The 18,344-nt window shown below is 39.1% G+C and overlaps 1 protein-coding gene across 9 annotated transcripts in view; it reads left to right on the forward strand.

Annotated features, from left to right (window-relative positions):
• Positions 1-18,344, forward strand: part of ARID1B (AT-rich interaction domain 1B) — a 420,254-nt gene that overhangs the window by 124,557 nt on the left and 277,353 nt on the right. The window lies entirely within an intron of this gene.

Genomic DNA, 18,344 nt, shown 5'->3' on the forward strand with positions numbered 1-18,344 from the left:
TTTGGTAAAATGATTCACTTTCATTTTGTTTTAGAGACTGTCGTTCGGGCGGCACCTGTGGCTCAGCGGGTAGGGCGCCGGTCCCATATGCTGGAGGTGGCGGGTTCAAACCCAGCCCCGGCCAAAAAAAAAAAAAAAGAGACTGTCGTTCATTAGTGACATGAAAAGGAGCCTGATAAGACTTCATAGCATTTAGGCATAAGCATCAAAATGCAACTTTCTATTTTAATGTTGTCTTCCTTTCTCTTTTGTGGGGTCAGGGTGGTGAGGAAGGATAAACACAAGTGGCACTGACTTTATAAAGGGCTTCTTACATGGCTTGAATAGACTGTTGACGTTAAGCAGCATAAATACTCGTATCTGGGGTTTGCAGAAGTAGGGATATGCATTATTTCAGATATGTACAGAGTTATCTGGTGAAGACTTTTACTAAAGTGTGTGACAATTTTAAAACACTTTAATATCAGCTCTCTTTAAATGAGAGAGACATGTATCTGGATTTTTGATAAAGTTATAGGCTTTTCCAAGGGGTTTTCAGAGCCTTATTGAACTTATCTGTAGACATAGAATGTTTTGTCATGTCATCAAAATTTAAGGACTCAATAGAGATATTACATTACTCATTTTACTTCAGTGCACTGAAATGAATCTCTGATTGTAAAACCAATTTGATTAAGGATTCTGAGTGCCTGTCATTTCCTTCAAGACCAAGCTCAAAATTTACTTCCTTTATGAAGCCATTCACTGATGACTTCGAGCACATGGCAATTACTTATTTAATATCTTTCACATTTAAATATTTAAAGCATGCTACAGGTAAAATCCTTTTGTTAATGAATACTATTTTAATGTGCTTAGTTTAGGGCTATCTTATGCTTTGATTAATCCTACCCTATTGACGATAAATTATATGATTATATATATGTTAACTATGATTTTTTAATGTAAATTTGGTCATTTTGTGTATTCTGAGTACATTTTTGAAATTATACTTGAAATTTTTTCTTGTATTCTATTTGCTAGCTATAAAATACCGTGAGTACTTTTTAAGATTTATTAAACTACTGTGTGACAAAGAGGTGAAATTAGAGACATTTAGGTGGCCTAACAAATGGCCTGGTTTGTCAGTGACAGTCCATGTTTAGGGGTTAGATGGATGGAAAGATTTGGAAAAGTTTCCCTAGGAAATGAAATCTAGCATTGTAGATATGTTTAGCAACTCCAAACCAAAATAATTCCCCCAAATTTATCCTAAAACATAGTTAAAATTACCAGTAGAAAAGTATCAAAATCTAGCCAAATTTTAATAAGCATGGATAATACTGAATTTATGTACATTTAAAATCCTAAGAAACTCAACCGTATTTAATCAGCCCGTAGTTCATAACAATCAGGACCTTCCTTTCTGCAGTCTACCCTTCTGTCTGTTGTTTTTATGTAATGGAAATTAGTCAGCAAAAATTCTTTGTGTTTTTGTTAACGTAACTGATAGGAAGATCATTTTAAGGTTCCATTAAGACACATCATTTGTCTTTAACATTTTTAACATTTAATGTTTTGACTAGTTTAACAGGTGCACAGATTTCAAAAATTGTAAAGTATAAGGAAAAGATAGAAAAGTTCTCTTTTCCTTCTTAATTGTCCCTGCCCATTTTACCACATTCACCCTTTGCCAGGTAACCACTTCATTAGTGGATCATGTGTCTTTATATATGAAAAAGCACAGTACCATATATGCCCTATTTTAATTTTTACTCTATTTTTACATAAACGACGGTGGATTTATAGTGTAATACTGTTTGCATGCCTCTGTTCTTCAGCATCCCCCTCTTCTGCCCACTTAAATATACAGTATTATCTGGAGATCATTCCAAAGGAGTACAAAGAGCTAGCCCGCATTCTTATTGTAGCTTCATTCCATTTTATAGACATGATGTATTCATTTAGCTTTTCTCTATGATAGGCATTTAGCTTATTTCTAGTTATTTGCAGTTGAGACGATGCTGCCAGGATAAACTGTGCATATGTGTTGTTTCCTAAGTGGGCACTGGTATCTGGCGAGTACCTTCCTAGAGGTGACGCTGCTCGGCCAAGGGGCATGTGCTTCTAGCATGTATGACTGGATTGCTCCCTGAAGAGGCTGTACCAATTTATGCTCCCGCCATCTCTGTGTGAGAGGACCTGTTCCCTACACATGGCTTCTGGGTTTTTGCCAATGTGCGAACAGTCCTGATCTAAAATCTGAAATATTCCCAAATCTGAAAGTTTCTGAGCACCAACCTGATACCACAAGTGTAAAATTCTATATCTGACCCCACGTGATGGGTCATAGTCAAAACACACATTGTTTCATTCACAAAGTTATTTAAAATTTTGTATAAACATGTATTCAGGCCATGTGTGTAAGAATATATGTATATATAATAAACATAAATGAATTTCCTCTTTGGACTTGGGTCTTGTTTCTAAGATATCTCATTATGCATATGCAAATATCCCCAAATCTGAAACATTTCTGGTCCCAAACATTTCAGATAAGAGACATTCAACTTGTAATGAAGTTTTAGTTTACTTTTGTTATGAGTGATGTTGGGCATCATTTGACATATTTAAAAAGTATTTGTGTTTCTTTTTTACTGGACTATTAATTCATATCTTTTTATCTTGAACTTTTTCTATTTAGTTTTTGGTTTTTAAATTTTGATTTACAAAACTCTTTATCAGAGAGATTGGGTCTTTGTCTACAATATGCTTTACTAACTATCCCCATATCTTGCCATTTGTCTTTTGACATTAATTAGGTCAGTTTTTTGGCCACGTAAAAGCGTTTTCTTTTTTCCCAGTTTTTATGTAGTGAAAATTATCAATCTGTTTTTCTGTGATCTTTGCATTTTATTTATATCCGGAATTAGAAAGACCAAGGTTATAAAGTAATTTGTGCATGTTATTTTGTAGTATTTGAACATATTCATTTTTACATTCTATTTATTGTGGTCTATGGAGAGGCATATAGTCCAGCTTAATTATTTTATTCTAGAACTTCGTTGTTCCTAGATTTTCTTGTGTAGGGCTATTGTATTAATCAGGGTCTTATTATATTAATGTTAGTCAGAGCAATTGGCTGGAGGATTCCCTTTTGCTTGGGGAAGGCTAATCTTTTTATTCTAGTCAGTCCATCAAACTAATTGGATAAGGCCCACCCACATAATGGAGGGCAATCTGCTTTACTCAGTCACCGATTTAATTGTTAATTTTATCCAAAATCACCTCCCAAAGTCATGCATAAAATTAACCATTGCAAGCTCCCACCTTCTTGGGACCATATACTAAAACAAGCGCCGCAGCAGTCAGTGCCCTAGCAGGCATATCACCAAAACACAGCTGTGAGACAGTGATGCACCAAGGTCATAAAACCTCACTAAGCTGCTAGCGTAGGCGTGCGGTGGCAGGTTCACCAACTTAGTTGTCAGGCCTCGTATATTTGAGTATCTGAGTTGGTATATCCTCATTCCCCTTCTTTTTCAGAGTTTTCTTGACTGTTTGTATTTGCTTTTTTTATATTCATTTTTCTTTTCTTACCATGCTAAGAACTTTGTCTTCTGTTGTTGTTTTAATAGGATCTTTTATTGTATCTTTTTCTGCGAAAAAGATGGTACTTATAAAGGAGTAACTGTAAAATGAACGAAAGTACCTTATTATTTTTTTTCTTTCATTAAATCATAGCTGTGCACATTAATGCAATCATGGGGTACAATGTGCTGGTTTTATATATAATTTGAAATATTTTCATCAAACAGGTTAACATAGCCTTCATGGAATTTTCTTAGTTATTGTGTTAAGACATTTGTATTCTACATTTAGTAAATTTCACATGTACCCTTATGAAAGAACCTTATTACTTGGACAGTCTTTTGCTTTGTTGAGGCCCACTGAAAGACCAGGAGTTATACTTTTAAACTGTGTCTTTTAAAAATTACAGTTTCTCATTGTCAATGGTATATCTAAATGTAACAGACTTTGTATATTAACTTTGTGTGTGTGTGTCCAGTGACCTTTTAATTCTAATTCTTTTCATTCATCAGTTTTCTTAAGTTTTGCCTCATTAACAAACAAAAAATCACTGCCTCCCACTTGTTTATCTTTCTGCAGACTGCCCTCTCCAAATACATTCTTTGAAAAGAATGGCCATTCCTGTATTATCCCTAATTAAAACAAAGGCTTTGAGCATTTCATCATTAAAAGTAATGTTTCCTCTTTTTTTCTTTTCCTTTTTTTGGGTTTGTTGTTTTGTTTGTTTGGGTAGCTGCCAACTGTTGGACTAGGGAAGTTCAACAATGGGTGCTGAATTCTATCTTATGACTTTTTTGTATGTATTAGAAAGATCACTTTATTTTTGTTTATAATCTGTTGTTGTGGTAAATTACCTTCTAACAGTATTAGACCAAACTTGATTCTAGAATAAGCCTACCTTCATTATATGTTATCTTTTTTATGTCTCACTAGAATCAGTTTACTAACATCTATTTAGTTTTCTTGAATTGTAAATTCATGGCTGGGTGCAGAGGCTCCCAGCTGTAATCCTAGCACTCTGGGAGGCTGAGGCAGGTGGCTTGAATTTAAGAGTTTGAGACTAGCTTGAACCAGAGTGAGACCCCACCTCTAAAAAAAAAAAAAAAAAAAAAAAATAGCCGGGTGTTGTGGCAGGCGCCTGTAGTCCCAGCTACTTGGGAGGCTGAGGCAAGAGAATCACTTGAGCCCAAGATTTGAGGTTGCTGTGAGCTATGACAGCCCTCTCTACTAAGGGCAATATAATGAGATTTTGTCTCAAAAAAAAAAAATCATAAATTCATGAATGAGATTGAGCTATAATTATCCTTATGAGGTTTTGACATCTGTGTTTTGAGCTTTGTAAATGAATTGGAGACTAGTCTCTTTTTTAATTTAGTGAAAGAATTTGTGTTAAGTCATTATCTCTTCTTTGAATGTTGGTAGAAGTGTCTGTAAAGCTATAAAGGATTATTTCGCTCTTGATTTTTAGCTGTTGTCTCCCTTCTCATTTTTAACTTTTGATTCCATTCTTTTGTGCCTATAGGCATATTCAAGCTATTGATTTCTTCTTGAGTCAGTTTTGATTGTATGTATTACTACACATTTGGAATTTGTCCATTTCATCTTTCCAGCTTTATTAACATAAAGTTCATAATAGTCTTTATTATTTTTATCTCTGTAACATCCAGAGTTAAAGCATAATGTTTTTCTTCTTTTGTTTATTCTTAAAAAAATTCTTTTTTAATTTTTAATTTTAGTGACAAGTTCTCACTCTGTAACCTTGAACTCCTGGGCAGGTCATCCTTAGCCTCCTGAATAGCTGAGACTTGCAGATGCATGCCGCCAGAGTGGGCTAATTTTAAAACGTGTTTTTAGGCTGGGCGAGGTGGCTTATGCCTATAATTCTAGCACTCCGGGGGGCTGAGGCAGTGGATGGCTTGAGCTCAGGAGTTGGAGAACAGCTTGAGCAAGAGCAAGACCTGTCTCTACCAAAAATAGAAAAACTAGCCAGGCTTAGTGGCGGGCACCTATAGTTCCAGCTACTTGGGAGGCTGAGGCAAAAAAATTGTTTGACCTCAAGAGTTTGAGGTTGCTATGAGCTATAATGCCACAGCACTCTACCCAAGGCAACAGAGTGAGACTCTGTCTCAAAAAGTAAATAAAATAAAGTAATAAAAAAATGTGTTTTGTAGAAACAAGGTCTCAGGGTCTCCCTGTATTGGCCAGGCTAGTCTCGAATTCTTGGCCTCAAGTGATCCTCCTGTCTGGGCCTCCCAGTGCTTATAGGTGTGAACTTCCATAAGCTTTTCCTAAGCAATTTTGTTCTTTATCTTTTCTATTGTATGTTCTTTTAAAAAATATAATTGATTTCTGCTCTTACCTTGCTTTTTGCCTTACTGATGTTTCTTTTATTTTCATTCAAGTCGGCATTTAGCTTATTTGAACCTTTTTTGTTTGATGAAGCTAAATACAAAACTAAACTTTTCCCCCTAAGTACTAGTTTGGCTGACTCTCTCACATTTTGATTTGCATTATTTTTGTTCTCTTTTAGTTTTAAGAATTTTCCTATTTCCCTTCATTCCTTATTTTTTGAGGACAGTTTCCTGAGGCTTGGCTTTACTTTCTGTTTTCTCAGAAGGATTGATTAATTTTTGTTTTTTCCAGTTTCCTGTGGGTGCTAGTCATCTGGAGCAATGTTTTATGTTTTAGTTTGTGAAATTTTTATTGTAAAAAGATTTTTAATAGGCATATAAACAGAAAGATACCATGAACACTCAACATGCCCTCACCCAGTTTCAGTGTTGCTGATATTTTACCTTATTTGCTTCCCTGCCTTATCTTTTTCCTCTTCTCCTTTCTTGGAAGTATTTTAAGTTAAATCACAGACATAACATTTCCCCTCTTGGTGGCGCCCATAGCTCAGTGGTTAGGGCGCTGACCACATACACTGAGGCTGGCAGGTTCGAACCCAGCCCTGGCCAGCTAAAACAACCATGACAACTACAACAAAAAAAAAAGCCAGGTGTTGTGGTGGGCACCTGTAGTCCCAGCTTCTTGGGAGGCCGAGGCAAGAGGATCACTTAAGCCCAAGAGTTTGAGGTTGCTGTGAGCTGTGATGCCATGGCATTCTAACTAGGGTGGCAAAGTGAAACTCTGTTTAAAAAAACAACAACAACCCCCCCCAACATTTCCCCTTTAAATAGTTCTGTTTGTGTCTATATAAAGTAAGGGCCTTTCTTACATAATCTATCCCATCATCACACCGTACTCAGTTAGATATAATTCCTTTAATCCCCCACCTAGCCGTGTTCAGGTAGCCTTAGTTGTCCTTAGAATACCCTTATAAAACACTACTTTCAAGCAGAATTTAAACAGTTATTACATGGACTTGGTTATTATGTCTCTTTATCCAGAGTAGTTTTCCCTTGCCCTGAATTCATGCCTTGAAATATTGAAGAAGCTGAGCCAGTCATCCTGTGAAATGGCTTTGTCTGGTGTTTTCTCTTGATGTGACTTTAATTGCCCATCTATTTCTTGTACATGGCACGTTAGTTCCATAGGCTCGAAGATAAACATTTTTGTTTGTGTTTGTAAATCACATCTCCAACATTTTTGTTTTTCCTTTTCTTTTTGAGACAGAGTCTCAAGTTGTCATACTGGGTAGAGTGCGATGGCGTCATAGCTCACAGCAACCTCCAACTCAGGCTCAAGTGATCCTGTTGCCTCTGTTTTTCTATTTTTAGTAGAGATGAGGTCTCAATTTTGCTCACTCTGGTCTCGAACTCGTGAGCTCAAGCAAGCCATGTGCCTCAGCCTCCCAGAGTGCTGGGATGACAGGCGTGAGCCACCACGCCTGGCTACATTCCCAGCATTTAGGTGCTTCTCCCATTCAGAGGAGGGTCTGTGATTCTCCAGTTGAGTGAAGAGCCTCCAGGTGGTTCTAGCCCCCTTTCTAGTGACTGGCAGCTGTCTTTGTTCCGGCTGGGCCCTAGAGACATGGTGATGCACAGAAAAACCTTCCACTTTGTACTTTGAGTTCCTAACTCTCTAAACACGGAGGGAAACACATGCTGGTGGCTGTAGGCCAGTGGGTTTGGGGGGGTTGTTGCTTATCATTTCTGACTGCCTTGGTTTGAACGCTTCATAGGGGATGCTGTCAGTTTGTTCTATCAGATTGGGCATCATGTTTGGTTGTGACACAGCAGTGAAATTAAGATTGATTAGAGGGTGCAGGTGGTGATAGCCCCTGGGACCACTTCATCTGAAATTCTGTTTGAGGTTTTGTTGACCACACTGCTAAGTGTTAATTTTGACCAGACACTCTGGTGATGGTTAACCTGTGGTTGCTGTTTCTCAAAGGAGCCATTATTTTTTTTTAATTCCTCCTACTCTGAGTTCCAAGCTCAAGACAGATACTTCTCTTTTCTCTTTAGTGGGTTTGCTCACTCTTGAGAGAGAGGTACAGCCTTTCTTGGCCCCCAGTTTAATTGAGAGGTACTGTCTCATATTTTATTCCCTTTTGGCAGGCCCTAGCCTTCCCTTGTCTAGTCATCAAGTGGAAAGTTAAGTCTATAGTAAAAGTTGACTTCTACTCTTCTCCAGTGTCCGTGTTCTTGGTGTTATTCACATATATGCTGAATCTGGGATTCATTTTAAAAGAATTAGGAAAAGGTGCATTATACAGTATTTTAGGTATTTCAATCAAGAGGAAGTTAGGGTATCTAATCATGTTTCTTTGATGTCCTTAATAATTTAAAACCATACAAGTATGTGATGTTTATAATAAATAATTTATAACATAGAGATACCTTCTTATTTATAATGAAATTTTTCTAATGCTTCTTTTATTCTTTCAAAAGAAAATTCATAGACAACATAAGCTGCCTATACATAAAATTCCCAAGTGAGAATAATGCACTGACTGTATATGGAAAAACAAAAATGGTATATAATATGGCGTATGTAATTAAGCAACTGCTTAGACTTGGCTACATTAGAAGACTTCTGACAGAGGTCCTGGAGGTACGTGTGGGGTCACAGTGAAGCTGAGGTACAGAAGGAGACAGATACAGGAGAGTCGTGTTAGCAGCTCACCCGTCTCAGCAGGTTGTCAGCGGGGACCTCATCTCTGAAATGGTGAGCAACTCTTGGCAAAGTTCTGAACAGAACAGTATAATCATCCCTCAGTATATGTGGTAGTTTGATTTCTTGAAAATTTATTATATAATGAAATGATTTTAAGACCACTTTGTTTTTATATTCAAAATGTGGTTGGATTCTAGACTCAGGTAAGTAATAAGCTTTCTGTTGCTTAGTTTTTAAATATACATGAATGTTGGGGCTTTTGAAAGTAAGGTGGGCACAGACTTGTTAAAAGGTAGGTTACCCAAAAAAGGTAGAAATGTCCTAAGTTTATAATTAAAATTCCAATACCACTATGTGTAAGAAAGTAAACCTTTCTTTTCTTTTGCCTTATTTATATTTTCTTGATTATCTATAATAAACCTTTAATATACATAATATTTTTAAGTATTATATAAAGGATTTCACATTAATTATAAAATGTAAGGAACTAATCAGCTCCAGAAGCACATTAGATCTGCTCAGTATTTCTATTTTTAAAACATCTAAAGTAGCCGGGTATGGTGGCTCACACCTGTAATCCTGGCACTCTGGGAGGCCGGAGGAGGGTGGATTGCCTGAGCTCACAGGTTCAAGACCAGCCTGTGCAGGAGTGAGACCTCATCTCTAAAATTAGCTGGGCTTTGTAGTGGGCACCTGTAGTCCTAGCTACTCAGGAGACTAAGACAAGAGAATTACTTCAGCCCAAGAGTTTGAGGTTGCTGTGAGCTACGATGCCACTGCACAGCAAATGAGACTCTGTCTCCCCAAAAAAAAAAAAAAAATTGTAAAGTGGTGGCTCAGTTCTCGAGACTTAGTGAAACCTCTCTCATCTTTCCTGTTTTTCATCCCGCTCCTGTCATCCTTTTCCTCCTTACCCAGTGAAATTGGAGTTGAATACTCAATTCCTACTTCATCTTATAAACCTGCTTGTGCAACCCGTACGGAAAAAGGGCGGAGGAGGGGGGCTCTGCCTAAAATCTCCTTGTTCCTTTCCCTCCAGACTGCAGGTTCCTGGCTTGTCTTAAGCCCCTTCTCCCCTGCCATCAGTTTCCCTTTCTGTTATTACCATTGGTGTTCACAGGCATTTATCTCACCCCCAATATAAGAAAAAACACCTTTCTTGATCCAAACCACAGCCTGTTTCTCTCTCCTTCCTCTGCCCCTTTATCGCTGGGCCCTGGACCTCCTCTGAACAGGCTTTATTTCAGCCACTCTACTGAAATAGCTCCTTTTGTCCTTTCTTTTTCTTCTTAAATTGAGAGGTTAGAATTGTATATTTTTACCATGTTTTACCCTGTGCAGGATGATATTTTTAAGTATATATGCTATACTGCATTGTGGAATGTTTAAGTCCAGCTATTTAGCTGGTGCATCACCTCACATTGTGTCCATTTTTGTGATGAGAACACTTTATTTCCACTAAGTATTTTTCAGGAATTGTGATCCATCGCTGTGTCACTGTGCAGGACTCTTGACTGTCTTCCTCCTGCCTAACTGAAATGCTGTATCCTCTGACCAGCATCTAGCCCATGCCCAGCCCAGCGTGGCTCCTGGAAGCCTCAGTTCTGTTCTCCACTTCTGGGAAGTCACCTTTTGTAGGTTGCACATCTGGGTGGGGCCGTGCTGGGGGAAACACCAGTGTTTCAGAGGCACCAATGTTCTGTTATTCAGTCCAGTGGCCAGATGTCATTCCTTCCAGATTTTGCCTGCAAGAACATTTGATTCAGTTGATGATCTTATTCCTTAAGCCACCTGTTCTGTCTGGTTCCTGGACACACTCTCTCCTGGCTTTTTTCCTCCCTTGCTGGCCACTCCTTGCTCTCCTCCGCTGATTCCTGTATCTCTGCCCTCCACACGTTGGCCATGGTTGGGGTTGGAGCTTCTTCTCTTTGTTCTCTACCCACTTTGCCTGTGGGATCTCAGTCTCATGGCCTTAAATACGTTGAGTCCTGTGACTTTCTAATGTATTTCTGTAACTTCACCCTCTCATCTCTCTTCTCTGTCTTGTAAGTCCAGCTCCTACTAGAAATTGCCAATTAAAATGTTTAACAGGCTTTGAAACTCAATATATTCAGTGTAGAACTCTGGACACTTATCCCTTCTTTCACCAATCTGCTCTGTGTGTATTTTTTCCCCCATCTCAATCAGTAATTAATCTTCCTAAAACAGTGGTCGGGAACTATGAATTCATCTTTGGTTCTTTTTCTTTCAAACCCAAATCTACCTCTAAAATCTATTCAGAATCTGACTACCTTCTGCTAATTGTATTGCTGCCACTTTGGGCCAAAACCGAGTCTCACACTTGGACTGTTACCAGGCAGGACTTCCCTTCCTCCCCCACGTTCCTTTCACTCTCCAGAGAACTGGTCACTGTGACCTATTACACACTGGCTTGTTTTCTGTAGTGCCTGTGGCTTCCTCTATTTGAAAATTACCTGGAGGAGAGGAAGGGCTTGGTTTGTCCTTGCTGCATATCCGCAGTACCTAGCTCTAATGTGGAAGCAGGGCCCACTGGGTGAATACTGTATTCTGGTTCAGCCACTCACAATGTCGTCTTTATTTGCTGGCACATACTAAGCAGACTTTATAGTGTTGAGGAAGATAAACATTTACTGCTGGGCATTTCAGTTTTGTAATTTCTTTTGGTAATGCAGACAATGCTTTGTTGAATGCTTTTATAGCTGGCTCTTTTGTACAGCATGTATTTGTTTAAGTGAACAAGCAGGCTTTTCCTCCAGTAAGTTTCCCAAATGGAATTTTGTGGTAAAAGAACAGGCATATTTTAAAGACCTGGTATATTTTATCAAATTCTTCTCCAGGAGGTTTTAACAGATTAACCCTCTACTAGCTCACTTTCGTAAATTTTAATATTTATTTTTCAGTAGTTCTTTATTTTACACTTTATCATTTGTTTTCTGAGCCCTAACAATGTCAAAGAGGCCTCACAGAATTTCGAATTGGAATGTGTGACTGTGGTCCTAGATTGAGTAGCTCAGGGAAATTTGACTTTATCAGGAAGGTAGACATAGGTGGACATTTGTCATTTTTTTATGTACTTTTGACGTAGTGGCTCCATAAGTACCTCCAATTCTTACTATTTTCTTTTTCATTGTTAGTTGGTTCTCTTCTCTGCTCTCATTTTAGGGGAATGAAAAAGAACTCCAGTGTAGGCTAATAGGATCACTAGTGTGGCAGGAAAGCACTCTGTCCATTCACCAGACATCTTATTTGCTCAACACTCCAGCTTTACTGAGATTTAATATTTTTATACAATGGAAAAACTTCTTTTAATGACACAAGCTTTATATTCTTTGTTGCCTTGCTTTTTTAAAGTTCTTGTTTGCCCTCCGTGCCATCGTTTTCAGGTCGTGACGCATCGTGCCTGGGCTTGGTCCTGATCACCAGTCTTCTCTTAGCAAACGGTCATCACTTTTCTCCCTTCTTTTTTCCTTTTACCTCCAATTCCTGTTCTGCTTCAGACTCGCCCTCCTGAGATACTGGAAGAGACCTTGCCTCCCGTCATGGCTCACATTTCTCCCGGATCCTTCCACCGCCTGGCTCCTGGCAGATGTCGCCTGTTAGGTGTCAAGAACAGTGTCCCAGGAATCCCGTAACCTGAAAGGGGAGCCCAGCTGTGTACCGCGCCTGTTGCTGCCCCTTCCTGTGCCAGGTCTTTCGCCGACTCAGGGCCACTTCCGGGCTGGGGTAGTTGGCATCTTTGTACCAACCTCTGTCCACTTCCGTGGCTTTACAGATATTGCTGCTTTCCTAGCCAGAAAAATTGTTCTTTCTTATGGAAGAGCTATGGGGATTAACTCCATTTAAACAGTCATAAACTTACTTAGAAAGGATATATCAGGATGGACCTTTTAAAAAATACCCTAGTGAATTTTAAACTTTGCTTTTTAAAGTAGTTTTTCTTTAAGCTGGTAGAATTGTCCAAGATCGTTAAGAGAAATACTGGGTACTATGGATACATACTTGTAAAGGTATCACTTTGTCTTTTTGTTTTTACTATTATTTATTTTAACATCAGGTGTATTGGAAAAATTGCAGAAGAACAACTGTTAGTGAAAGTGAAGCATAAACTGTTTCACTGACTCCTTAGTGCCTGTGCTGGGAACCCTGCGATGAGTGAGGCATCTCCGTCCTAAAGGAGCTCCCAGCTGAGTGGGAGGGTCCAAGGCACAGCAGAAAGGTGTATTTTTCAGGTATGGCTCAGGTGCTTTAGGACACAGGGAGAGGATGTTGATTACAGTGTCTTAGAGGAGATCTTGAGGAATGAGTAAGAGTTGCTGATGAGAGAAGAAACAATCTTGGGGAGGCCTAATTCTTTATTAATGAGATTAGAAGTAATGCCCATCCCTGAATGATACTGAACTAGACTGTGAGTTAATAGTCCAGATCATTTAGAAGAAATGTACTAATTATAATAGGAACTGGTGACTTACATTGCTTTTCATCAATGATTAAAAGTGAAATAAACAGTTATTTACTGTTCAATATTTTCTAAAACAGAAAGTGGTAGTAGCCCAGTAGTTCACTGAATGGTAGATCACTTAATAGTTGAGTCACATGGAGGTCTGGGTCTACTCATGTTGGAGTTATTAGACACATTTTTAAATTATGGTTTTTAAAATAGCAGTTTCTTCAGACCTCTTCATGGTCAGCATTTTTCAAAAGGAGATGCAGTGAACTTAAAGTATTTGGCCCAATGGGTAATCATCTTGGAAAAAGAAAACCGCATTAGAACTTGAAGCTAAAATATTTTAGAATTGTTTAACATGAACTATCCATCATAATTACCATAATAAGCAAAATATTTTGAAGGAGCTTAGCGTGGAAAAATTACTTTTGTATAAGCTAAAAACGTAGCGAAATAGTATTTCTGAATTAAACTTTTAGTAACATCCCCCTGAAATGGTCATTGAAGGAGCTCAGAAGTCATATTAAGCATAGTGGCTATGACCCATTGTAGTGTAAACATTTCCTTATTGTTATTACTACTTAATTATTATTTGAATCTGATTCGTATCTATATGACAGAAAGTTAATATATAAGCCATTGCTGCAGCTTTTGGGGAAAATTAACCTTAGGAGGCCCGTGTAAAGTCACTGAAGTGCTCATTTCATTTGCTTCGTAAGATTTTATTATTAGAGCAAAGACAAGGACATTTATAGCTTATTGATATTAACTATCTTTTAGATACTAACACAGGAGTCTATTAATTAACTTGATAATAAAACTTTTGGAATGTAGGTTGATAAACATTTTATGCTTTGTTTTAAAGGACATGACTAGTAAAGCGTTTGGTTGTGTTTGAATTTGAATCTCTTTCTTCTTGATTACCTTATTTGCAGTTCTTAGGCTTTGAGCAATTCTTGAGGGAATTTTCTTTAAGTCACTTTGAGGCAAGGACCTCTCTTAAGCCATTTTAAAGCCGAGTTATAGATGTTGACTTGGGACTCCCAAGGCTTGTGTAGGGGCAAGGTCTCTAGGACCCCAACGGCAGAGAGGAAGGGAATGACAGAGTCTTTCCTCTCTGCTCCTTTTTTCTCCCTTGGAGGGAGTAAGTTGTATAGTAAAAACTCAGTATTAATTTTGATGATAGATGTAATTTGCTGCCTTAAAAGTCTCATTTGATAATCGAATGGTCAGTTTTGTGTGTGTGTATTTGTGTGCGTATTTTGGTGGTGGTTGTTTCTAAGAGTTTTTTCTAAGGGGGAAAAATAAACCCTGTTAAAGAATGACGAAAACCAACGTTTTGAGAACATTAGAATGTCATTTGGCAGGAATTGTTTTTTTTTAAGTTGTTCTAGAAATCGTGGTGATTCTATAGTTAGTTCCAACTGTATCTGTCCAGGCCTTTGCTTTTACTTAATAGCAGTGGAGAAAAGTAAGAGAAGCATTCTCAAAGCTCTAGTATTAAAGCCTTTTTTTTTTCTTTTTGAGACAGAGTCTCACTCTGTCACCCTTGGAAGAATGCCCTGGCATTGCACCTCTCAGCAACTTACAGACTCTTGGGCTTAAGCCATCCGTTCTGTTGCCTCATCCTCCCGAGTAGCTGGGACTATAGGCATCCTCCACAGGCCTGGCTGTTTTTAGAGATGGGGTCTCACTCTGGTTTAGGCAGTCCGTCTGCTCAGCTTCCCAGAGTGCTGGGATGACAGGCGAGAGCCACTGTGCCCAGCCTGAAAGCATTTTGGCTTTTAGTGGAAAACTTTCAGTTTTTAAAATGTTTTTCAATGAGGTATAACTAAGACTCTACTGTAGTATTGGATTGTAATTTAATAATGCTATTTATTCATGTTCATGTTTCAACATACTTAAAAATATATATATATATTTCTTTCTAGTATCAGAATTAAAGGGAAACAAAATCAGAAAGTGAAGAATTATAGGCAATAACAGTCTTTTCAATTCTGATTTTAAAACTGAGAAGAGCAGCCTGCAAGTCCGGCAGGCCTGGGGTGCTGCAGCCTCATTGGGCCTCTGCTCAGCCCCGGGTCAGGCCTGTTTAGAAGTCTGCAGGTTATGTCAGCTACTCCTGACTGTCGCCCATGGAGACAAGAAAGGAAAATCTTATATTTATATTTTTTAACGATATATTTTATTAAAAGCTAAAGAAAAAGTTCGAACACATTTAGAGCATGGTTTAGGCTAAAGAGTAGTGTTTCTAACCTCGCTGTAATGGTAGGCTAGCTTTTCAAGTGTCTCTCCAACCCCGCTGTCGCTACTAACAGAAGAGGATTTATTGAATTGAACCAGATGTCCTGACACATGGGTGGACTCGTGCCTGGTTCTGTACTCCTCAGTTTTGGTTCCCCAGACTCACAGGTGGAAGGAAGGAGTCTTTCCCTTTTAAACTAGGATATTGCAGAGAATTGGGGCTCCCCAGAGTGTGGTTCCTCTTTGCTCCCTCAGGGTCAGCGTCCTTTCCTCCGGTACCCAGCCCTAGGCCCACTGGTATTGAGAAGAGGTTGAGGGTACAGTTAAAACATCATGGCTTATATATTCTTCATACAATTCTCTCTTCTTTCCTTGACATTCTGACATAAGAGAGATTAGAGAATTGCTCCCCCCCCATTGCGTTTTGCTACTCTCAGTTGCTTTCATTTGCCTTTAAAATGCTTATTTCAATAGGTTAAAATATGAAAAAGAAAGAAAACATAATTATATACATTGAAATTCTTCCTTCATCAATTGCTTTGCTTTTTAGATTCTTAATTAGAGTAATAAGGCCTATGTGTGTTATATTCCAATGGGAGAATATCTGCAGATGTTTGAAATGTAATATTACTTTCGGAATTTGCTGGTGTGGGCAGTAGACACCTTTTTTTTTTTTCCTGAAAAGAGGTCAGAGAAGGGCTAGGTAAGACCTGGGGTAAGGAAGGGCCTTCTGGTAAGTGCATTAGCTGTGTTTTTCTAAGAGAACAAAAGGGGAGGTTATCCATATCAGAATTACCTGGGGAGTGTCACTTAAGTAAGGTTTCTTATCCTAAACCATACTCTTTGGGAGCATCTGAAAATCTGTATCTCTACAAGAATTTGGATGCATATCAAAATTTGCAGGCCTTTCTCCTTGCATGGCTCATGCTTATTAATTTATTACTGATAAACCTAGGAGGTCACACAGCAAATAATGCCTAAATATGGGGGCTGAGCATTTATTCTAACTTCGTTTTAATCTAAAGGGTTCACTGTCTCCTTTATTGCTGTTTACAATAGAAATCCATTTTGCTCTAGATGTGGGCTAATACTCAAGCCTGATGGCTATTGGTAAGGAAGGGCTTTTCCATTTATCATTAATCTAGTGTTTTCTAAATTTTCTTGTGCATTAAAAATCATTTGGAAGGCTTTTAAGACCACAGATTGGCGGCCCCTACCCCCAGAGTATCTAGTTCTGTAGTTTGGGATATATCCCAGTAACTTTCATTTTTAGGAAGTTCCCAAGTGATGTGGATGTTGCTGCTACCAAGTCAGGGACCTCTTTGAAGACCTGCCATGTGAACTGCCCGGGTCCTCACGGGTGTTGGGTGCATTCTGTGCTCTTGTGCTCTCAGAAGGCATGCAGTAGTCCTCACTCTCCAGAGACCCCGAGGATTCTACAGGCAGCCTGTGAGGATCCTGAGGACCCCACTGTTTTACCAGTTGCCAAATATTAGCAGTACTATCCTTTTCTCCAGAGCAGTGGTTCTCATGTTTGCCCTCCCAATAGAAGTGATTAACTTCAGGATAAATATGTAGCTAAAGAAATAAATTTCACTGTAATTTACTTTAATTTTGATGTAATTGATAGTAACCACAGCCTCCAGGTCTGTGGCTGTTGGTCTAGGGAGGAAGGGGCTTAGGTTTGGCAGTGAGAGTCGGCCCTCGGTGCGAGATGCCAGTGGCTGCGTCCCTTCATCTCCGAGCGGCTGACCTCCTTACTGCTGCTTCAACCCCAGGAGGACAGATGAGGCGTCCTGGACCTCAGTAGATACGGGACAGGTAGGCAGACTATGTCCATCTTTTTTACAACCATAAAGGTCTGATAAATTGGCCTTTGTTAATGACACAGCAACATTTTGTAGTATAGATACTATGTAGTGACATAATACCCGAAACTCCACTTTATAGGAATCTCTTACTCATCACAGTTTAATGAAAATACGATGCTATGCTTAATCAACAATCTTCAAAATTCATAGTTAAATCTGGGAGTTCGTTCCAAATTCAGGTTCCTAGACCCAACCTCAGGTTGGGATTTGTCAGCTATAGAGTAAGGTCTGATGATTTGGAATATTGTTAAATGCACAGACTTTGTACAAAGACTATCTCGGTGCTTATTCCAGTTCCACCACTTGTCAAGTAAGTGACCTTGGCAGGTTACTCAACCTCTGGCTCTCAGTTTCTTCATCAGTAAAATAGTCCTTATTTTATGGGGTCAGTGTGAAAATCAGAAGAATGTATTATGTGAGTAAAGCCCTGAGGAGGGGCTTGGCACCAGCGAGTGCCGTGTGATGGTGTGATCAGCAGCTGCTGCCACTGTTGTCTGCATTGTGGCTGCTGGATGAAGTCCTAGGGGGTTTATTATTATTGACATTTTGATTCTCATTCTGTTTTTAAAATAATCTACATGATAGTAGGTGACATTTGTGGAACACTTAGGTTGTGCCAGGCATAGTGGCACTTGCTAAAAGGTGGGATACTATAATCATCACCACAACCTCAGGAGGTGGGTTTCAGTATCTCAGGAGGTGCTATGCAGAAGCCCCCACACCAGCTGGGATGCGTTCCCAGACCCCCAGTGGGAGCCTGAAATGGGGGCAGTACCAAACCCTTTACCTCCTATGTGCCTGTTCCTTTTTCCTTACTCACAAGTTCATAGACAGAAGATTCATTTGACCACAGATTTCAGCACCCTTAACTAAGCGTATGCTTTTTTTCTTTGCTTATTAAGAACTTGCATTGAAGGGGAGCATTTGTGGCTTCTCTCTGACTTGTCCAGGTTACCAGCATCACAGCTCTTGTGCTTTGGGGCCCTTATGCAGTAAAATGGGGGTGACTTGAACACCAGCTCTGCCGTCTGGCAACAGTTAATGTGGTCCTGGAGCCGGCTACTAAGTGACTTACGTCAGGTGGTGTCTACACTGTGGGTATTCTGGACGAAGGATGATTCACTTCCTGG

The sequence above is a fragment of the Nycticebus coucang genome, chromosome 5 (genome assembly GCF_027406575.1).
Source record: "Nycticebus coucang isolate mNycCou1 chromosome 5, mNycCou1.pri, whole genome shotgun sequence".
In the NCBI taxonomy this organism is placed as follows: Eukaryota; Metazoa; Chordata; class Mammalia; order Primates; family Lorisidae; genus Nycticebus; species Nycticebus coucang.